This window comes from Prionailurus viverrinus, chromosome B2, assembly GCF_022837055.1.
Source record: "Prionailurus viverrinus isolate Anna chromosome B2, UM_Priviv_1.0, whole genome shotgun sequence".
NCBI classification, from domain to species: domain Eukaryota; kingdom Metazoa; phylum Chordata; class Mammalia; order Carnivora; family Felidae; genus Prionailurus; species Prionailurus viverrinus.
In genome coordinates this window covers 124224762-124231719 of record NC_062565.1, presented here as the reverse complement: position 1 = coordinate 124231719, position 6958 = coordinate 124224762, and positions in this window count along the sequence as shown.

Here is a 6958-nt window from a genome sequence, read left to right as displayed (position 1 = left end):
CAAGTGGGGGAGGGGTAGAGAGAGGGAGACACAGAATCTGAAGCAGGGCTCCAGACCCTGAGCTGTCAGCACAGAGCCCGACATGGGGCTCGAACTCACCAACTGCGAGATCATGACCTGGAGCCGAAGTCGGATGCTTAACCAAGTGAACCACCCAGATGCCCCCTACGTCTGTATTTCAATATTTAGCATCCAATGTACAGAACGCTGTCCCAAGCTCTTTGGGGAAGAAACAAAAAGGCAGATTTTTTTGTAGAGTATTAAGATTGAGGGGTCTCTGGCATAACGATGGTGGTCAAAGCCATTGGGGTGGGTGGGAGCCCTGAGAAGCATGTAGTATGAAGAGAGCGTCCCAGCAAGAGGCAAACCAAGAGTTGATTTCTATATTACACAAGGAGTTCCTGGGAATTACTAAGAGGGTAGTAATTTTAAGATTCAAATGAATTAATTGACCCCCCCCCAAATTTTTAAATACACCTCTCTGAGTAAATTAACAAACCATGTAGAAATATTTCTCTTCACTTAAAAGTACAGATGAAGGGGTGCCTGGGTGGCTTAGTCAGTTAAGCGTCTGACTCTTGATTTCAGCTCAGGCCATCATCCCAGGGTTGTGGGATGGAGCCCCACGTTGGGCTCTGTTGAGCATGGAATTTGCGTGGGATTATCTCCCTCTCTGCCCTTCCCCCTGCTCGTGCTCTCTCAAACGAAGTATAAATGAAGTCTATACTCTCACTATTCAGAGGCAGGGTGAGATTATTTCAGAAAGCTCTAGGGGAAGATCCTTCTTTGCCTCTTCCTAGCTCTCATGATTACTGGCAAACCTCAGCTTGCCTTAAATCTTAGCTGTATCATACCAGCCTCTGCCTCTTGTCACATGACGTTTGGAGCCGAGGAGCAAACAACAACTGACATTTACTGAGTCCTTACTGCGTGTCAGGCACGATGCTGAGTGTTTCACATGTGCTATGTCATTACTAAGATCCCATATTACCCATGTTTCATGAGTGAAGAAACAGGCTCAGAGAGGAAGAAGAACCTGTATCTTGTCACGTAGCTACCCCATGCAAAGCCATCTTTTCAAAATAAGGGGAATGAGCACGGGATTACCAGACCAGAAGCTCCAGGAAGGAGAGGGAACCCTACCTGCTGGCGAGAGGCCAAGAACGGCATGTTACACGCAATGGGCAGGGGTGAAGTGTGGGACCTGAGCAATAGGAGGCCCTGATGCCCACCCTGAGTTAGAAACGATGGCTGGAGAAGGGTGCTCTAAATTCAAATCTCGGAGAAGGATCGATTTCAAATGAGGATGTGGTCTAAGAAATGTCTTCTTTCGGTCGATGTGTTTTCACCCACCGAGAGCCAAGCACGCACCGGTAGCCCCCAGGCTCAAATACGTGTTGGGGTAGTGGTTAATGAAGAGCAAAGGCTCCCAAGTCAGACCCTTGAGTTAGAACCCCGACTTTGCCACTCACCAAGTGATTTAGAGCAAGTCCCTTGGCTTCTCTTTGCCCTGCTTTACTAGGTGCAGGTGCACAACATAGTCACGAAATCAGCTCAGAGAGCTGTTCGCGCGGTACTCGCAAGGGCTGTACGCAAGCACCCAATAAAGATCAGATGCCAAAGTGCGGGAAGGAAACCATAATTAAATCTTCAAATTCTTCCTCGCAAACAAACGGACAAATAAAATGAAGGAAAAGCACACGGTGCAACCACAGCATGACAAGGGCACCTAGCTGAGATCCAGCCTCTTGAGGAAGTGACATTTAAGCGTAATGATTCTGCCTGTGTTATGCCACCTATAGAGCTGTTCCCGTCAACTCCACTGTTCTCGGTAGGGCTCACATGCAGCCACTCTGACTCCCTCTCCCTGCTCTCCACAGCAGGATTCCTGCTTGACTCCTGCTTGAATGTTCAGGGAACATTGTGGCAGCCGTCCCCCACTCACCAAGCCTGCAAGGAGGACTAATGTTTACCCTGCCTCTGCTACAGGCAGCTGTTTGGCCAATTTCTCTTATCAGCCCTCCCCACTAGCTGGTGGGGCAGGTATTACACAATTTTTTCCAAGTGAGGAAACCAGGGCACAGCAAAGTTGGTTTTGGATGAACTAGAAACCAAAGAGGTATATCTTGGGAATACAATATAGTAGGAAATCAGAATGTACCTAAAACATGGGGGGATGGCAGGACTGGGACCCTTTGGAGCTAGGGCAGTGGGGTGCAGGGGTGCCACAGAGCCTGGGCAAAGTGCCCCTCTGGGGCTGGGGCCCGGGAGCCTGGACCCTGCAGGAACCTCTGCTGGAGTCGTATGTAGCTGAGGGAAGGAAACGAGGTGGGGAGAAGCTAGGGCATCCTCCGCAATATTAAGGTGGAGCCCTCCTTTGGGGAATACGGGTTTTTTAAAAACTGAGATGTAATTGACCTATCAGTTTCAGGTATACAACAGAATGATTTGCTGTTCGTACATATTGTGTAATAATCACCACAGTAAGTCTAGGGAACATCCATCACCACACATAGTTACAATTTTTTTCTTGTGAAAACTTTTAAGATCTACTCTCTTAGCAACTTTCACATATACAATACAGCATCATTAACTCTGGTCACTATGCTGTCCATTAAGTCCCCAGGACTTATTTACCTTAAAACTCAAGGTTTGTACCTTTTGAATGTAGGATGTTTAAATGGGTTCAGGAAAAGAATTCAGAGACCCCAGAAATTAAGTGAATTGAGTCTGTGCTCGGGATTTGTCTGGGCATTTGGGGAGGGATAAGAAATGACATCCTCTGGGCCTTTGCATACCAGGATGGGAAACTCATCACAAGTGGATGAAGCTGAGATAGATCTATTTTGAGGGATTCGAACTCAAGCTTTACTCAACTTCAAAGTGCAGCTTTTCCCACTGTGGTCTGATGTCTCTAGCTTCTGGTAAAAAAAAAAAAAAAAAAAAGACACATTACGCCTTCCAGCTGTCTTTGAATATAAGTCATGCTTTAACTTTGATAACCCAGAGGCCATCTCCAGAAATAGCCTTAGGTGAAGCTGGAAATACACTCTAATAAGTTGCTTATGGTGGTTCCTCACAACACTACAGTAAAATAAGACAAAGTCATTACTTTGAAATTCAAAAGGTATTTTAGTTAGTCTGAGGTTCATTAGGGTTTTTAAATTTTGTTTAGATGCTCAGTGTACATCTTGTTGAATGGATATTACACCTAAGCAGTTGTGTGGCCATATTTTATCTTTGTTCATGAATAATAATGAATACTAATCCAGCTTTCTGCCGTTCAACTTCCAGAAAGCAAAGCAATAAGAGGGGATTTCTGGGGGGTCCCTGGGTGGCTCAGTTGGTTAAGCATCCAATCTCAGCTCAGGTCATGATCTCATGGTCCATGAGTTCGAGCACTGCATCAGGCTGTCTGCTGTCAGCACAGAGCCTGCTTTGGATCTCTGTCCTGCTCTGTTTCTGCCCCTCCCCCAGCTTGGGCGCTCTCTCTCTCTCACCCTCCCTCAAAATAAATAAATAAACTTTTAAAAAAAGGGGGGGATTTCCAAATTGCACGTGATTGCATAAGTCGGCATCTTTTTCTCTGGAAATCATTAAAATTCAAACAATCTATATTGCAGAATTGTTAAGAAAAAGAACACAAAGAGTATATCCCACTTCAGAGCAAAAGAGGGAGCCTGCGGCATACATTTCAGAGTAAATTCCTAGTGTAAATACTTGTATTGATATAAAAACAAAGGTCAGCAAAAAGGTCACAGGGCTGGAGCACTGTGGGTTAGGAGGTGAGATAAAGGAGATGTATTTAGAGATAACAGGGCCAGATTACCTAGAGTCTGGTAGGTGACTATAAGATTTTTGACTTGTATTCTGACAGAGATGAGAAGACATTAGAAGGTTTTGAACAAAGTCTCGTGTTTTAGAGAAACACTCCTGTTGCAGAGGACAGGGGCAGAGGTGGGGAGAATGGACAGGAGGCTGTGACCACAACCCAGGCAAGAGACGGTGGTGGCAGAGACCCAAGTGGCTGCAGCAGAGGGGTGCCAACTGGCTGGAATCTGGTTCCACCATGAAAATCTTTCCAGAGTTGAAACAAAGTCCAAGCACATGCTAGTGTATGGGTATAATGGCACGTTATATCCAGTAGGATTTTCAGGGTCAGTAAAAGACCTTGGTCAAGAACAAAGTAAAATCAATAGCGTCTTTTATTCAGAGCAACAGGAGTGAAGAGTAGGAAAAGTTACGATAAGGAAGCCCCAAGTCTTATGAATGGAAATTTTAAATAATGTATTAGTGTTCATGGTCCAAAAAATTAATCAAAGTTGAACTTGATCAGATTGGTCATTGTGTTTATTGCATGTATTTCAACAATAGAGTTCCTTTTTTTTTCCCTGAATTTAAGTCCATAAGCTATTTTGAAATTCATGCCAATTATTTCCAGAATTCAGAACTGCTTAAAGGTCATGGGCATCATTCAGCAGAGTTATTGAGGGCCCAGCATGAGAAAGAACAAATAGCTCCCAGTTATTGGTACTACAAATATATGGTTCTCTGTGGGTCTGAGGAGAAGAGTGGATTTCAAGTTACTATTCTTTATTAACTTTAAAAAGAGACCTTTCTGCTTACCAAATCATAGAAAGAGGGAAAGAACCTGGGGCAGAAACCCAGTCCATCTGACCCCTTGGATATACCCCACTGAGGCAGTCCAGGACACCAGTTTTTAAACACTTTTCTTTTTTTTTTCTTTTAATTTTTTAATGTTTATTTCTGAGTGAGAGAGAGACAGAGCACAAGTGGGGGAGGGGCAGAGAGAGAGGGAGACACAGACTACAAAGCAGGCTCCAGGCTCTGAGCCATCAGCACAGAGCCCGACGCAGGGCTCGAACTCACAGGGCTCACACTCACGAACTGCAAGATCATGACCTGAGCCAAAGTCAGACGCTTAAACAACTGACCCACCCAGGGGCCCCTAAACACTTTTCTGAAGGAGAATAAGGAACATGTGGCCCTTCACTACCAAGACCTGGCTGAAGAAAATGATGCTGGCCCATCAGCACTGGCTCAGCCCATTTGTCATTACTGCATACCTCACACGGTGCCTGGGATACAGCATAGGCTCAGTAAACATTCATTTGAGTGAATAAACAAAGGGCTGCATGTCCAGATTTTCACTGACAGCATTCTATCCCTTTATGGAATAAATATTATAAGTGAAGAACAACACATAGTGATTTTATAGTAGGTCCCTTAGGTCAGCCAGACCTGATTTCACCCCTTGCTCTGTCACTATATGCTATAGAGCTAGTCAGGTTCTTTGCACTTATGTCTCATTTTCTTCATCTGTAATATCAGGATAATAATACTGACCTTCTGGGCTTGTCATAAGGATTAACTAGAATAACGCATGGAAAGAATGTAACACAGTGCCCGTAGTTATTCATTCTTGTTGTCAACACTAAAATGGCATTCAGATTATCAAACGAAGTTTTATAAAGATGGCCTCTTATAGATTTAACTTTTAAAATCTTTTTCCTTTTGCTATGAAAAACTTCAAATACATATAAAAGTAGAAAGTATAATGAATCTCCGTGTACCCAATATCTAGTGTCAATAATTTTCGGCTGGGGGTTGACTGGTGACCCTCTTCCTGACCCCTTGATTATTTTGAAGTGAATTCCAGGCATTGCATCATGTTATCTGTAATACTTCAATATGTATTTCTAATAACCAAAATCCCATATCACATTAAAAATAATTAATAATGATTTCCCAGTTAGGTGAATTGTTGGTCTGCTGAAAGCCACAAGGAGAAAAGAAAAGAATCAGGTCTGTCCAAGGCAGGGGCTTAGGCAAATTCTCTCCAGACCCAGCATGATGGAGGCACCCACTGTCACTGTCAAGGTAGATTCTTCCGATAGGCTGGAGGGGGGAAGGTGGGGGATGCGTTGGAAGTCAGTATTTCAGGCTTGAAGCAAAGTAGAGCAGAGATCTCCTATTATCTGTAATTTTCTTACTTCCCAAAGCAAATGTCATTTCGTTTGAAATAATTCTGCACTGGGGCGCCTGGGTGGTTCACTTGGTAAAGCAGCTGACTTTGCCTCAGGTCATGATCTCACGGTTCAAAAGTTAAGGCCCCACATCGGGCTCTTGTGCTGACAGCTCAGAGCCTGGAGACCGCTTCGGATTCTGTGTCTCCCTCTCTCTTTCCCCCTTCCCGGCTTGCGCTCTGTCCCTCTCTGTCTCTCAAAAATAAATAAATGTTAAAAAACAATTTTTTTTAAAAGAAAGAATTCTGTATAAATTCTTCTGCTTCCAAATAGGTGGGATTTACAATTTAATTTTATCTTCTCATCTATGCAGATTATGATATCACACAACTAGGGAGCTCATTGAATGGTGACAGGACTGGTTTAGTTTCTGTAATTTAACATAGCACAAACGTTCACACATCTTTGAGAGAATTCTGTTCTTAGTATATTCTGTGCTTCCCCCCTTCCCCTCTAATTGCCCCTTATTTGTTCTACAAAGTCAGTAAACCAGTACAAACCCCAATTTTATTCTCTGCTGCACTCATTAAACCTTGAATTAAAATAGTTTCTTGTTTTCTTAGCTAGAATTTGGAACGATTGGGTTGTTTCCAAACAAGAGCTAATTGGTGTTGAAGGTATTGAACATCAGGAGTACAAACACAGGTTTTCGCCCCGCCCCCCCCACTTAAAAACCAAGGTTAATGCGAAGTCTAGAGCTTGCTGGGTAACGTGGGTGAGTAAGTAGGTACTGCTGAGAGCCCTGGAGTTGTGACAAGGAGCAGCAAGACGGTGCAAAGGGGGCCTGAGGTTGGTTGCATGTTTCTTCTTTGAAAGCCTCGGTTTGCTTACGAGCAATGGAAATTCCACATGGAGGAGATAAGGGGTCTGCTTCAGAAGTGGGACACAGCACGGAGGTGCTGGGAAATCCG